Source organism: Acinonyx jubatus, chromosome A2 (assembly GCF_027475565.1).
Source record: "Acinonyx jubatus isolate Ajub_Pintada_27869175 chromosome A2, VMU_Ajub_asm_v1.0, whole genome shotgun sequence".
Lineage (NCBI taxonomy): Eukaryota > Metazoa > Chordata > Mammalia > Carnivora > Felidae > Acinonyx > Acinonyx jubatus.
Genome location: NC_069383.1, coordinates 147,556,407 through 147,573,429, shown reverse-complemented (window position 1 = coordinate 147,573,429; position 17,023 = coordinate 147,556,407). Strand labels below are relative to the sequence as shown.

The following is a 17,023-nucleotide window of genomic DNA, read 5'->3' as shown; positions in this document are numbered from 1 at the left end:
CTCCCCTGCTCACGCTATGTCTCTTTCTCTCTCAAAGATAAACAAACATTAAAAAGTTAAAAAAAAAAAAAAAGATCGGACAACTGAAATTCTTTTAAGTTTATTTAAGTGATCTCTGCACCCAATGAGGGGCTGGAACCCATGACCCAAAGATTAAGAGTCACATGCTCTTCTCACTGAGCCAGCCAGCTCCGCCTGGAAACCTGGAATTCTAATCAAACTACCATAGGCTAAGCACAAAAATACTGAAAAAGACTTCAGTGTAGAATACTATTTGGACCTGGATATATGCTATACTAAGTAGAGAATTTCAATGATATTCTCTTGAAAAGCAGACTATTATCTAGAGAGAGAAAAAGAGAGAGAGAGAAAGAGAGAGAGAGAGAAAGCTAGTGGGAGAAGGACAGAGAGGGAGATAGAGAATCCCAAACAGGCTCTGCACTGTCAGCACAGAGCCCTATGCAGGCTTGATCTCAAGGACTGTGAGATCATGACCTAAGCCAAAATCAAGAATTGGACACTTAACTGACTGAGCTACCCAGATGCCCCTCAATGGCCTCCAGTTTTAAATATATACTTCCCACCTGAAAACATCTCTGTAAAATGCTGCTAGAAAGCCAGGTAGCACCTGAGCAAAGATGACTGCTCTTAGTGGTTATTGTTCATAGTAGGATAGTGTACCAAGTATATAGGGCCTGGTTCTGCCCTTTGACTTACAAAGCCAAGAAAATTCCCTGGAAAGGCAACACAGGCAGTTAACAATATCAGTGGCTGCTGCAACTCAAAGTCACCTACAACAGTGAAAAATGAAGAAGGTGACCCTGACTTGGATATGGAGCCTGCCTTGCCTGGTTCCTGGCTTTGATAATAGACCGTTTCATTCTATAGGCAAAATGAAAGCCCCTCAGTCTTCCTGGTATAGTCTCACTCACAAAGTTACTGATGACCATACACACAAGAAGTCAATAAGACCTTCTGTGTCCAGAATGCTTGGACACAGAGCTTTAAGTTACAGCAAGAGGGTGAACTCAACAATGACACATAGGTGGCTGTCTACAGTAGCATTCAATCATCTCGTGGTTGAAGCATAAAAAACAAAACAAAAAGAACCCTTTTATAACTGCTAATGGTCTCTACTAAAAGAGCAGGAACCTTTTGTTTTACTTGTCCGAAGACTCAAAACTTATCAAAGACTGGCTCTTACTCAGAACTCAAGAGGATGGGACTTGGGGTGCCTGGGTGGCTCAGTAAGTTAAGCAACCAACTGTTGACTTTGGCTCAGGTCGTGATCTTACGGTCCACACTGGGCATGGAGCGTGGTTATGATTCTCTCTCTTCCTCTACCTCTGCCTCTACCCCCTCAAGTGAGTGATTGCTCTAACAAATAAACAAACAGACAAACAGGATGGGACTGGCTTTGCTGCTTAGAAACACAGTGCTGGGAATGAATGGCAAGATGACACCTTTGTGGAAACCACCATCTTCCTTCCGCAAGAGGAAACGGGCTGTTGGGACATAAACTTTCTCCCCTGAACAGCAGTGAGGACAGAAGGTAAGAATGTTTTTTTTTGTGTGTGATGTGCAAATCCTGGCCAACATGGTCATAAGTACTTGGAGCAATGCTCCTTTTCAGGGTGACTCCTCGGCTGGGACTGCTAATGAAGCACTTTCCAAAGCATATACCTCACTGGCCCTACCAGAGGCCCGGGATTTTGGAGGACAACCACAAGATAAACTTCACTGCCATATCTCATAGTGCTAATCGCATGCTGGTTGTGGCTCTCAACTACATTTCTGCCTATTACCTAACATACAACTTCAAAAAAAGACCAAAACACTATACTAACCATTCTTCTGGACTTCTTTTTAATAATACAAATGGTGTCAGAAGTTTCAAAATCTGCTATACTGCAACAAATCCTAACAAACTGTGTGGACCTTCATGAGTGACCATGATACCTTACACTGGTATATCACAATGCCCTTCTCATACATTTGGCAGGAACTTATTTGATCCTGAACTTCCAAAGGCAGATATAATTGTCATTCATTCCCATTTTATCAATGGGGAAAGAAGCTTAAGAGTTATTTGAATTTACTGAATGTAAGGCCAGTATGTTATTAAGACACATTAATTTTCAAACTGAAAAACCATTCTGGCCTAAGGTCTACAGTTCCCCATGTACTTTTACAGAGGCTGCTGAAATGTAATCTGTGCAACAGGGACAGACAACAAAGGATTTACTCCTTGCCAAAGAGGCCTACAAGTCAATCATACTCAAACTCTATTAGCCTATATTTCTGCCAGCAAACAGATAAACTAGGACACGTCTACAAACGTAAGCAAACGTGTTGTGGAAGGACACCTAACTGGTTACACGGTGGAGGGTATGGGGGATGGATGGGAATAGACACATGTGAAAAGAAGCTATTCTATTAAAGTGTGTGTATACACACACACAAAATCTTTCTTAAAAATAGCTTTACTGAAATATAATTCATATACCATACAATTTACACATTTAAAGTATACAATTCTGGGGATCAAATGTACAGCATAGTGATTACAATTAATACTGTATTACACACTTGAAAGTTGCTAAGGAGTAAATCTTAAATGATCTCACCACAAAAAATTATGGTGATTATATGAAATGATGCAGGTGTCAGCTAATGAATAAAAAAAAAAACCACTTTGTACACCTTCAATGTACACAATGTTTTATGTCAATTATACCTTAATAAAGCTGGAGAAAACTATACAATTCAATGGGTTTTGGTATATTACGTTACTAATGTTTAGAAGTTGTGATAATATATAACAAAATTTGCCATTTTAACAATTTTTTTCATGTTTTACTTATTCATTTCTGACACAGAGAGTGAGTCAGAGAGAGAAAAAGAGAAAGAAAGAAAGAGACAGAAAGGAAGAATCCCAAGCATGCTCTGTGCTGTCAGTGCAAAGCCCAACATGGGGCTAGGTCTCACAAACGCGATCACGACCTCAGCCAAATGAGTGAGATGCTTAACCGAATGAGCCACCCAAGGACATTGTAACTAATTTTTTTTACCTTTTTTTTTTTCTTTTTGGAGACACGGGGGGGGGGGGGGGAAGAGAGGGGGGGAGGGGGGGAGGGAGAGGGGGAGAGAGAGAGAGAGGGAGAGAGAGAGAGAGGGAGAGAGAGAGAGAGGGAGAGAGAGAGAGAGAGGGAGGGGGAGAGAGAGAGAGAGAGAGAGGGAGGGGGAGAGAGAGAGAGAGAGAGAGAGAGAGAGAGAGAGAGAGAGAGAGAGAATCTGAAACAGGCTCCAGGCTCTGAGCTGTCAGCACAAAGCCCGACACAGGGCTCGAACCCACGAATCATGGGATCATGACCTGAGCTGAAGTCAGAAGCTTAACTGACTGAGCCACCCAGGCACCCCCCATTTTAACTATTTTTAAGTATGCAACTGTAATACTGTGATTTATATATATTTGGTCTTAGTCTCTGTTCCTGGCATATGGCTCCTGAAACTCTTGTAATTTCCTAAATTACATGAACAATGGGAGGATTTTTTGTTATATTTGGTCTTTTGTCTTCAAATAGCTCCAGTTCCTGAAACAGCTCTGGGATGATCAATCAAAGTGAAAGGAGTGTCTCACGATTCATAACAAACTCTATTCAACCACACCTGAGCTTATGTCAGTGAAGTGACTTTGGAAAATCCCTAAAGATGGGGGCTGGTTGCCAGGAAAACCAACCTTGTGATTAGGGAGTTGCAACTTTGAGTGCCTGCCCCCCAACCTAGGGTAGAGAAGAGGGGCTGGATGTTGAAGCAATCACCAAAAGCCAATGATTTAATCAATTGTGCCTACTTAAAGCCTCCAAAAAACCAAAGGGCAGGATTCAGAGAGCTTCCAGGTTGGTGGAGATGTGCAGGGATTGAGAGAGCAGCACATCTTGGGTGGGCAGGCAAGCAAGCTCCACGCACCCCTTTCCACATATCTTGCCCTATGCATCTGGCTGTTCTTGGGTTATATCCTTTTACAATAAACTGGTAATCTAACAAAATATTTTCCTGAGTTCTGTGAGCTGTTCTGGAAAATTGGCTTCCAGGAAGAGATCACGGTAACATGGAATTTATATTCAGTCAGTGAGAAATACAGGTAACAACCTGGACTTGCTACTGAGGTCTGAAGTGGGGAGCTGTGGGGCAGTCTTGTGGGACTGAATGTTTAACCTGTGGGATCTGATGCTAACTCCAGGTAGATAGTGTCAGAACTGAACTGAACTGTAAGACATCAGTCAGTGTTGCAGAAATGTTTGGTGGGGGACCCTCCTCCATATTTGGTGACCAGAAGTATGAGAAATGGAAGATGTTATAGTGGTGTACTGAGAGTAAAGATACAAACAGGAGATGTTTTTTCCTTTACAACAATTCACTAGCAATAATTACATTTACAATGTTGTGCAATCATTGCCACTATCTATTTTCAAAGCTTTTTCATCACCTCAAAGAGAAACATCACCATTAAGCAGTAACTCCCCATTCTTCTCTCCCCTTAGCCCTTGATAAACTACTCTAATCTACTCTCTCTATAAATTTGCCTGTTCTACATATCTCATATAAATGAAATTACACAATATTTGTCATTTGTTCTTACTTCACACAGCATAATGTTTAATGTTCATCGATGTTGTAGCATGTATCAAATTTCATTCCTTCTTATGGCTGCACTAATTTTCCATTGTGTGGATATATCACATTTTATTTGTCCAGTCACCTGCTGATGGATACTTGACATTACTTTCACCTTTTAGCTACTGTAATAATGCTGCAATGAACACTGGTATACAAGTAAGTATCTGCTCAAGTCTCTGCTTTCAACTCCTTCGAACAAATATACACCTAGGAGTGGAACTGTTAGGCATTCTATGTTTAGCTTTTTTAAGAACTGCCAAAATGTTTCCTACAATAGCTGTACCATTTTACATTCCCATTGGCAATGTACAAAGATTCCAATTACTCCACATCCTTGTCAACACTTGTTATTTTCTTTTTTGTTTTTTTAATTATTGCCATTTAAGTGGGTGTGAAGTGGTATCTCATATGAGTTTTTTTTTTTCATGTTTTATTTGGTTTTTGAGAGAGAGCGAGAGAGAGAGAGAACAAGCAGGGGAGGGGCAGAGAGAGAGAGAGAGTTACACACAGAATCCGAAGCAGGCTCCAGGCTCTGAGCTGTCAGCACAGAGCCCAACGTGGGGCATGAACTCACAAATGGCTGAGAGATCGTGACCTGAGCTGAAGTCGGATGCTTAACTGACTGAGCCACCTAGGCGCCCCTTGTATTAAATATGGTTTTGATCTGCATTTCCCTAATGACTAATAATGTTGAGCATCTTTTCATATGCTTATTGGCCATTTGTAAATCTTCTTTGGGAAAACATCTATTCAAATCCATTGCCCATTTTTGAACTGGATTGTTTCCACTATTTTGTTTGTTTCCACTTTCTTGACGGTGTCCTTTGAGACACATAAGTTTTTAATTTTGATACAGTCCAATATCTAATTTTTTCCTTGACTGCTGATACTACAACCTTGGATTGCGAATAACTTGTTCTGCGAGTGTTCCACAAGATAAGCAAACATTTCTAATAAATTTTAACTTGATAAGTGAGTGGTGTCTTGCAATATGGGTGGTTTGTGATGCCAAATGTCACGTGATCACAACTGAGCCAATGGTTCTTGAAATTCGCTTTAAAAAAAAAATTTTTTTTTTTAATGTTTATTTATTTTTGAGAGAGACAGAGACAGAATGCGAGTGGGTTAGGGGCAGAGAGAGAGGGAGACACAGAAGCAGAAGCAGGCTCCAGGCTCTGAGCTGTCAGCACAGAGCCCGATGCGGGGCTCGAACTCACAAACCGTGAGATCATGACCTGAGCTGAAGTCGGACGCTCAACCGACTGAGCCACCCAGGCGCCCCTTGAAATTCGCTTTGATATACGAGTGCTTTGGATTACAAAGCATGTTTCCGGAATGTATTATGCTCACAAACCAAAGTTTCACTGTAATTTGTGTCATATCTAGGAAATCACTGCCAAATCCAAGGTCATGAAAAACCTAATGATTTTTTTCTTTAAAAAAAATTTGTTTAATGTTTATTTTTGACAGAGACAGAGAGAGAGACAGAGCATGAGTGGGGGGGTGGGGGGTCAGAGAGAGAGGGAGACACAGAATCTAAAACAGGCTCCAGGGTCTGAGCGGTCAGCACAGAGCCCGACGCAGGGCTCGAACTCATGGACAGTGAGATCAGGATCTGAGCTGAAGTTGGACGCCCAACTGACTGAGCCACCCAGGCACCCCCTAATGCTTTTTTCTAAGCGTTGTATAGTTTTAATTCTTATGTCTTGATTACTGTTGATTTGTAATAAGTTTTGAAACCAGAAGGTGTGAGTCCTCCAACTGTTCTGTTTTCTAGATTGTTTTGGCTATTCTGGGTCCCCTGGATTTCCAAATGAATTTTAGGAGCAGCTTACTGATTTTTGCAAAGAAGGCAGCTGAGGTTTTTAATAAGGACTGCACTGAATCTATAAATCAATTTGAGAATTATTATCACCTTTACAGTATTAAGTCTTCAAATCCACGAAGACAAGATGTCTTTCCATTTATTTAGGTCATCTTTTGTTTTTTGCAGTCCTCTCCTTCCCAGCTTCCTTCTTCTCCTTACATATGCCTAAACCCATATATATTTAAAGGTGGAGAAGCCTGGTCTCTCACCACTTTGTAGGAAATAATAGGGAAATGCCAGAAATAGTAAACACTTAAAAATGCTATTACAAACTTTACTTTTTATTTACACATTTAATCGTAACTGCCCTATGAGATAGAGCCTAGTATTCTCATTTCATAGATAAGGAAACTGAAATACAGAAAGATTAACTTGCTCAACTTAACTGGATTACTAGCCAGTAAGGGGCAGAAATGGACACTGAACAAATAAGCAATCTGTTCCAGAGTCCCTATTTCTAAACACTCCACTTTCTTGCCCTCCTTCCTCACCCTCAAATGTCAAGAAGCAATCCTATAGCTCGTAGTGTCCTTTTCTCCTTTGCCTACCCAAGTAAACATTAGTGACATTGTTAAAAATTAAGTCAATATGTAACTTAGGGGTTGCCTGGGTGGCTCAGCTGGTTTAGCGTCTGATTTCGGCTCAGGTCAGGATCTCGTGGTTTGTGGGTTTGAGCCCCAGGTTGGGCTCTGTGCTGACAGCTCAGAGCCTGGAGCCTGCTTCAGATTCTGTGTCTCCCTCTCTCTGCCCCTCCCTGACTCATGTTCTCTCTCTCAAAAATAAACATTAAAAATTAAAAAAAAAAAAATGTAACTTAGGAGGATTGATTACTCTTCAATTATTTCTCATTGAGTTTTTGATTTTTTGATCCAAAGTCCTATGGTTTTGGGGCACTTTGCTGGCTCACTAGACAGAGCATGCAAGTCTTGATACTGGGGTTATGAGTTCAAGTCTTATGTTGGGGGTAGAGATTACTTTTTTTTTTTTTTTTTTAAGTCTTGTGGTTCTAAACCTATGTTACATTTATTTCATGTTTCCTAGCCTTTTATGATTTTTTTTTGCACCCATTCTTTTTAGAATGTCATTTACATAAAAAAAGGAAGAAAAGAATTGCCAAACATCAAGTATGTTTGAATTGCTATGAAGTTAGCAACTCTTGGTTCTAGTGTGTCTTAAGTCTGCTTACTCTCACTGGGGGACAGATGGATGTCAAGCAAGGGTTGTGGCTTAGGTAGCTACAAGAAACTCCGCTACAGTAAGACTGATAAGTGGTAGCCAGCCCTTTTCACACTTGTTTTTACAAGTCTGATGATTTCCTGTGGTAACTACAGCCTATTTGCACTCCTGCCTGCCTTGCTCATCTAGTTGCAGTGTGGAAGTGGTCTGTCCATCAGACATTTTTTAGCAGTTAAGAGTGGCTGCTTCCTGCACTTGGGGCAGGTAAACCACAATCACACATTAACATTCAATTGTCTCCATTTCACATAGCAGTCTGGTAATTTCTTCATGTTTCTGTGACCATGATGTAGATGCATATATGTCTAAATAGCTTCCTGAAGGCTTTCTGGAGTGCTCATTTAGCCTAGAATTTAGTATACAACATTCTAGCCTTCCTAGTTTAACTGAATTGGAAATTAGTAACAACTGCTCACTGGACAAAAAGTAAATACTGTAAGACACTAATGACTGACCTAATGCCCTATATTTTTAATCCTAAAATCATTATTTTTCAATTAACAAAATAACTTGTTAAGGCAAGTATCTAGCCATAACACTTCAACTAGCTGCTATTTCCTTAAGAATCCTGGGTTTCTAGTTAGTGGTTCTGAAAGTGGTCCTCAGACTAGTGCTATCAACCTCACCTGACAACCTGAAAGAAATGCAAATTCTCAGCTCTGACTACAAACCTACTGAATCAGAACTTCTAAGAGTGAGTCCATTAATCTGGGTTTAAACAAGCCCTCCAGGTAATTCTGACTCATGCTCAACTTTAAGAACCTCTGAGTTAGTGTATGTGTAGCTTTACTGTATGGGTAAAATGAAGTACCTACCCACCACGTACCCAGAGCTAAATTTTACTGAGTCTTATAATTTCTCTGAAATCTTTTTATCTGCTTCTTAGTGATTGTCTGAGCTACTCTTTCGGCTTCTATTATAAAATCTCAATCTGCATTTTAGAATGTTTCATAGGAATCTTATTTCTCCAATCAGATTGAATTTTAGTCCAAAGTAATCCTTTTTCAAAAAAGCAGCTTTCTAAAATGGCCAATAAACACAGGAAAAGGTATTCAAAGGTGAATGAAAAGATATCCGATGTTCATGAATTTAAGGACTTGACTTTAAGAGAGAGTGAGCATGAGCAACGGAGAGGGAGAGAGAGACACTGGGATCGTGACCTGAGCCTAAACCAAGAGTTGGACGTTCATCTGACTGAGCCACCAGTCACCCCAAGGACTTGATACTTTTAATATAACAGTACTGTACAAAATGATCTACAGAAGGACGCCTGGCTGGCTGGGTCAGTGGGGCATAAGACTCTTGATCTCAGGGTCATGAGTTTGAGGCCCACACTGGATGCAGACATTACTTAAAAATTTTAAAAATACACAGGGACCCCTGGGTGGCTCAGTTAGGTGTCTGACTCTTGATTTCGGCTCAGGTCATGATCTCATGGTACATGGGATTGAGCCGCGGTGCCGGGCTCTGCAAGGACAGCACAGAACCTGCTTAGAAATCTCTCCTTGCCCCACCTCTGCTCGCGTGCAAGCTTGTACACCTCTCTCTCTCTCTCAAAATAAATATTTAAAATAAAAATAATAATAATGGCACAAAAACAGACACTCAGACCAATTAAACAGAATAGAGAACCCAGAAATGGGCCCACAAATGTATGGGCAACTAATCTTTGACAAAGCAGGAAAGACTATCCAATGGAATAAAGACAGTCTCGTCAGCAAGCGGTGCTGGGAAAACTGGACGGAGACATGCAGAAAAATGAACCTGGAACACTTTCTTACACCACACACAAAAATAAACTCAAAATGGATGAAAGACCTAAGTGTAAGACAGGAAGCCATCAAAATCCTCGAGGAGAAAGCAGGCAAAAACCTCTCTGACCCTGGCTGCAGCAACTTCTTACTCAACACGTCTCCAGAGGCAAGGGAAACAAGAGCAAAAATGCACTACTGGGACCAAAATAAAAAGCTTCTGCACAGCGAAGGAAACAATCAGCAAAACTAAAAGGCAACCTACAGAATGGAAGAAGATATTTACAAATGACATACCAGATAAAGGGTTAGTATCCAAAATCTATAAAGAACTTATCAAACTCAACACCCAAAAAACAAATAATCCAGTGAAGAAATGGGCAAAAGACATGAATAGACACTTCTCCAAAGAAGACATCCAGATGGCCAACCGACACATGAAAAAATGCTCCACATCACTCATCATCGGGGAAATACAAATCAAAACCACAATGAGATACCACCTCCCACCTGTCAGAATGGCTAACATTAACAACTCAGGCAACGACAGATGTTGGCAAGGATGCGGAAAGAGAGGATCTCTTTTGCATTGCTAGTGGGAATGCAAACTGGTGCAGCTACTCTGGAAAACAGTATGAAGGTTCCTCAAAAAATTAAAACTAGAACTACCCTACGACCCAGCAATTGCACTACTCAGTATTTATCCAAGGGGTACAAGTGTGCTGTTTCGAAAGGACACATGCACCCCCATGTTTATAGTAGCACTATCGACAATAGCCAAAGTATGGAAAAAGCCCAAATGTCCAGTGGATGAAGAATATGTGGTGTGTATGTATACACATACATACACATATATATACATACATACACAAAATGGAGTATTACTTGGCAATCAAAAAGAAATGAAATCTTGCTATGTGCAACTACATGGATGGAACTGAAGGGTATTCTGCTAAGTGGAATTAGAGAAAGACAAATATGACTTCACTCCTATGAGGACTTTAAGATACAAAATAGATGAACATAAGGGAAGCAAAAATAATATAAAAACAGGGAGGGGGACAAAACATAAGAGACTCTTAAATATGGAGAACAAACAGAGGGTTACTGGAGGGGCTGTGGGACAGAGGGACAGGCTAACGGGTAAGGAGCATTAAGAAATCTACTCCTGAAATCACTGTTGTACTATATACTAACTTGGATGTAAATTAAAAAAATAAATTAAATTTTAAAAAGAAAATAATAATAAACAAATGGGATAAGATAAAGACACCAGAAATAAACCTTCACAAATATGGCCAATTGATTTTTGACATGGTACCAAAATATTCTATGAAAAAGGACAGTCTTTTCACTGAACAGTGCTGGGGGAAACCATATATTCACATGTAGAAGAATTTAGACTCAGGACACCTAGGTAGCTCAGTTGGTTAAGCATCCAACTCCTGGCTTCGGCTCAGGTCATGATCTCATAGTTCATGGTTTTGAGCATCTTGTTGAGATCTGTGCTGACAGCGCAGAGCCTGCTTGGGATTCTGTCTCCACCTCAAAATAAAATAAACTTTAGACAGGCCCATGTGAGCAGATTCCAACACATGCAACTGCCTGGAGAGAGGGAGCCAGTGTCCTATGTCAGAGCTGCTGGTGGGGAGGAGCAGCCGCTGCCACCCAGGACTGGGCTGTTAGGGAGGAGGAGACAAGAAAATGGCAGACGATCCCAGTGTGCTGACAGGAATGTGGAGATCTGGAAGATCAAGAAGCTCACCAAGAGCTTCGAGGCAGCCCGCGGCAATGACACAAGCATGGTATCATTGATCATTTCTCCCAAAGATCAGATTTCCCAAGTGGCAAAAGTGTTAGCAGATGAGTTTGGAACTGCATCTAACATTAAGTCATGAGTAAACCGCCTTTCAGTCCTGGGAGCCATGAATTACATCCATACAACAAAAACTCAAACTTTATAACAAAGTACCTCCAAATGGCCTCGTTGTTTACTGTGGTACCATTGTAACACAAGAAGGAAAGGAAAAGAAAGTCAACATTAACTTTGAACTTTTCAAACCAATTAATACATTGTTGTACTTGTGTGACAACAAATTCCATACAGAGGCTCTTACAGCACTACCTTCGGATGACAGCAAGTTTGGCTTCATTGTAATAGACGGTAGTGATACACTTTTTGGCACACTCCAAGGAAACACAAGAGAAGTCCTACACAAATTTACCGTGGATCTCCCAAAGAAACATGATAGAGGAGATCAGTCAGCCTTGCGTTTTGTTCATTTAAGAATGGAAAAGTGACATAACTATGTTCGGAAAGTAGCTAAGACTGCTGTACAGCTGTTTATTTCTGCAGACAACGTGAATGTGGCTGGTCTTCTTTTAGCCGGATCAGCTGACTTTAAAAGTGAACTAAGTCAATCTGATAGGTTTGATCAGAGGTTGCAATCAAGTTTTAAAATTAGTTGATATATCCTATGGTGGTGAAAATGGATTCAACCAAGCTACTGAGTTAACTACTGAAGTCCTCTCCAACGTGTGATTCATTCTTCAAGAGAAGAAAATAGGATGATACTTCGATGAATCAGTCAGGACACAGGGAAGTACTGTTTTGGAATTGAAGATACACTAAAGGCTTTAGAAATGGGAGCTGTAGAGATTCTAATAGCCTATGAAAATCTGGATATAATGAGATATGTTCTTTATTGCCAAGCCACAGAAGAGGAGAAAATTCTCTATCTAACTCCAGAACAAGAGAAGGATAAATCTCATTTCACAAAGAGACAGGACAAGAACACAAGCTGACTGAAAGCATGCCCCTGCTGGAATGGTTTGCTAACAACTATAAAAAATTTGGAGCTATGTTGGAAATTGTCACACATAAGTCACAAGAAGGATCCCACTTTGTGAAAGGATTTGGTGGAACTGGAGGTATTCTGTGGTACCGAGTAGATTTCCAAGGAATGGAATACCAAGGAAGAGATGATGAATTTTTTGATCTTGATGAATACTAGGTAATCGACATGGGTCTGGCAAAACATGCCTCACCCTCTAGCATCCAACCCAAGAAGCATACCCGTGGTGGAATCCAAACAGATCCCTGCCTTACAATTGGAACACTTCCAGAACTTAATCCACGGGCACTGGATACTGAAAAGAAAACCGAAACAAAACCAGACCCAACCCTACACTTTGTTTTGTCATGGTGTCAGCGCAGCAGCCTACAACTAAGTTCCTAAAATGCCACTTTGGACTAATTTAAGAAAGTATCCCAGTTTTTACTTTTACTCAATAGTAACATTGGTTGCTCTTGTACTTTATGGAAAAAAAAAATGGTTTTTTTTTAACCTTCATACACAGTATCAAAAATACTTAACTGCGTATACCTTCAAAATTTAATAGAAATGAGATCATACTGGTTTGTTTCTTATCTTGATTGCAGAAAAACTGCTGCATTTTGCAGTGACCCATTTACATGGCATTCTCAGCTTAGACTGCATGAGAAGAAATACATGTGGTGAAATGTTGGAACCAAAAAAAAAAATAAAATAAAAACTTTAAAAAAATCTTAAAAAAACTGTAACTGTCTACAAAGCTGGCTTCATTAAGCAATTAAGCAATATAACAAATAAGAACTTCACTGAGAGGTAAGTAAGAAAGATGTTGGGATAGAGAAATCAGCTCAGGGATCAAAGATCAAAAACTTAAGTCAGGGGCACCTGGGTGGTTCTGTAGGTTAAGTATCTGATTTTTGATTTCGGATCAGGTCATGATCTTAGGTTCATGGGTTCAAACCCTGTGCTGACAGTGTGGAGCCGGCTTGGGAATCTGTGTCCCCCTCCCCTGCTTGCATGCCCGTGTGCTCGCTTGCGTGCTCTCTCTCTCTCAAAGTAAATAAAATAAATAAACTTAAAAAAAAAAAAAGGAAATTTAAGCCTGGATCACAAAGCCATCCTGGATCACAAAGATACCTCCTGGCTATTAAGGACTGCACTGCATTAGCAATGTTTTCCAACAAAGTTCTCTGAAACTGAAAGTCACCTCCAAGTCTCCAGGTAAAGGGTCCAATTCACTGTATTCCATTATCATCTGCATCACAATATAATTTTATACAAAGTAAAGGCATATTTGGTCCTAGACACATCTTCCTTCTGCCTAGGAATCCTCCCCACCTCTTGTCTATCTAGTAAATATTCACCTTCCAAAATAACAAAAATCATATTTTTTAAGTTTTTTTTAAGTAATCTCTACACCCAATGGGGGCTCAAACTCATGACCCTAAGATCAAGAGTGGCACAATCTTCCAATTGAGCCAGCCAGGCACCCCAAAAGTCACTTCTTTCCTGATCTCTGCCATTTCCTTTTCCCTCCCTACACAACCTCCTTCATAAATATCTTCACATTTATTTACCACTCTTATTTAACGGAGATTCTCTTTACTAAATTGAAAGCTAATTTAGGGCATGGGTAGTATTATTCATCTTTATACCACCAATGCCAGGGGCACACAGATGGATCAGTCTGTTGAGTGTCCAACTTTGGGTCAGGTCATGATCTCATGGTTTGTGGGTTTGAGCCCCGAGTTGGGCTTGGCGCTGACAGCACCTGCTTCAGATTCTCTGTCTCCCTCTCTCTGTCCCTCCCTCCCTTCCCTGCTCATATGCCGGCTCTCTCTCAAAAATAAACATTAAAAAAAAGAAAAGTGTACCACCAATGATGGACATCATTAGGCTACCTATGTGTGTTTCCTGAATGGGGAAAAAAAAAAAACAACGCACAAAAAACACTATGTAATCTACCAGTGGCTGCTATAAACAGAAAAAAAATTTCAATTTCAATCCACCTTTCAAAGGAAGCACGTGTGAAGCTCTACTCAATACCATGAAGAAAGACTTCCCTCATATCTGAATCATACATAAGCAGGGAGGAAGCCAAAAACTTCTACAAGTTATAAACTGGAATATAAAAATAGTGGGAAAAGTATATAGGGGGAGAAGAATTATTGTTTGAAGCACTTTGAACGGAAGAGAGAGAATGTTAAGTCTGCATTCTCGGGCACCTGGGTGGCTCAGTCAGTTAAGCGTCCAACTTCAGCTCAGGTCATGATCTCACAGTCTGTGAGTTCAAGCCCCACGTCGGGCTCTGTGCTGACAGCTCAAAGCCTGGAGCCTGCTTCGGATTCTGTGTCTCCCTCTCTCTCTGCCCCTCCCCTGCTCATGCTCTGTCTCTGTCTCAAAAATAAATAAAAACATTAAAAAAAAAAAAAGTCTGCATTCTCTTCCAAAGACGGTACTATCATAGTTTTACTGCCCAACACAGTAGCCACTAGTCACGTGTCTATTTCTTAATATTTTAATTAATTGAAATTTAAAAATTCACTTCCTTTGTCCCAATGACACATTTCAAATGCTCAACAGCCACACAGGACTATTGTGTGGACAAGACAGACACAGAACATATCCATTATCACAAAAGGTGTAATTTTAAACAATTCTGCCATGGCTGTTTGGCAGACGCAGGATTCTTATTCAATGTTCTTCTCATTTTCTTGCATGCTACAAAGATCTTCCAAAGAAAATATACCCATAATTTCATGCTATAGGTTTCCTAGAAAACATTTACAGCAAACATCAGGTCATTTAAAGATAAATTCTGGCAGGCACTCCCACTCATCCCTCATGCCTCCTCCAAGTCAGTCCACTCTTCCACCCACTACTTCAGTAGGATGACAATCACCTCCTTCCTTGACAGGTCCAGCCTTGTCTAAATTCTTATCTCCTTACATCTGATCAGCCTAACACAAACCTAGAGTTTTTAATGGGCCATTCCCTGTTGCTAGAGAGCAGCCTTATCTGAAAGAAAGTCTTAGAGAAAACAATACAATGTAATTAAGTGCTGTAACACAAGTTCTTCCTCTCCTGTACGAACAAAGAGAAAGTAAGCAATTCTGCTAGAGGCTTCAGAGAAGGTAACATCTGACCCAGACCTTGAAGAATGAGGACAAGTAACCTGAGAGGAGTTGAGAGTGGTAATGGCTTAGGAATACTTCCTAATGTGAGGAACAGCCTGAGCAAATGACCTCAATGACCCTAAATATAAAAATTCAGAGGGGCGTCTGGGTGGCTCAGTTGATTAAGTGTCCAACTCTTGATTTTAGTTCAGGTCATGATCTTATGGTTTGTGGGTGCAAGTTCCACACAGGGCTCCATCGGGCTCTGTGCTGTCAGCAAGGGATCCTCCCTCTCCCTCTCTGCTCCTCCCCTGCTTGTGCACTCTCTCTCAAAATAAATACACAAATGTTAAAAAAAAAAAAAAAAAAATTCAGAGAGGAGGGACACCTGCCTGGCTGGCTCAATCTGTAGAGTGTGCACCCATGTTGGGTGTAGAGATTACTTAAAATAAATAAATAAATAAATAAAATCTTAAAAAAAAAAAAGGAATTCAGAGAGGAGACTGTTGGAAAATGAAGCTAGAAAGATGAATGGTTACACTGGAGGATCTGGAATGTCAATACACAGCAACCTGTATTCTATTCTGTAAGCGAGGGAAAGCCACTGGAAAACACAATCAGATCTGTGATTTACAAAGACAGCTTTGGCAGCAGCATTTGAAACAGCTAGAAGGTGGACTGGGCAGGGATGAGAAGACCATGATGAGAGTATGAGAGTGCCCTGGAGGAGAGAGAAGCCTAATGAAAAGGTGAGGTGGAAGGAGCACAATCTAATAGGCTTTTCCTAACACTACACACATTTCTCTCCTACCCCCACCCCCCTGAACCAGTTGAAAAAGATTAGTGCCCAGGTAAATTGTTACTGCAGGTAAAAACAGCATAGCCCTCAAGTGTATAGAATGGGGAGAGGCAGTGATCAATCCACAGAGACTGCCAGTAACATGGAAAAGGTAGGCACAAAAAACCCAGAGATATTTATATTTGAAGAGAGCAGTCAGAAAGCTATGATGACAACCAGCACCAAGAGAAAGGAAGAGGGTACTTCAAGGAATGGCTTCATATTATATGGCTAGCAAAAAGGGCATGGGCACAGCAATCAAAACCCTTTCAGTTGGCCACAGGGGAAGAGTAGTAGACTGTGGTAGACTGAGAAGATGAGGGCATGGAGGTCGGTGATATAAAATGTTCTTTCAAAAAGTTAGGAAATACATGTTACAACATGGATGAACCTTGAAAACTTTATGTTCAGTAAAAGAAGCCAGTCACAAAAGACCAAATATATGGTTCCAGTTATATGAAATGTCCAGAACAGACAAATCTACAGAGACAGATTAATGGTTGCCTAAGGCTGGGGGTTGTGATGGGAGACTGGGGAATGACAGTTGAAGAGTATAGGAGTTTCTTTTTGAGGTGATGAAAATACTCTAAAATTGATTATACAACTGTGAATATACTAAAACCCACTATTTGTACACTTTAAATGGGCAAATTGTATGGTATATAAATTGTACCTCATAAAACTGTTACCAGGAAAAGTCG

At 40.5% G+C, this 17,023-nt stretch overlaps 1 protein-coding gene and 1 pseudogene across 3 annotated transcripts in view; one reads left to right on the top strand and one right to left on the bottom strand.

Moving 5' to 3' along the window:
* Positions 1-17,023, bottom strand: part of RHOA (ras homolog family member A) — a 62,239-nt gene that overhangs the window by 21,028 nt on the left and 24,188 nt on the right. The gene's annotated exons all lie outside the window — the stretch shown is intronic.
* LOC106979238 (eukaryotic peptide chain release factor subunit 1-like) lies at positions 11,239-12,871 on the top strand (annotated as a pseudogene).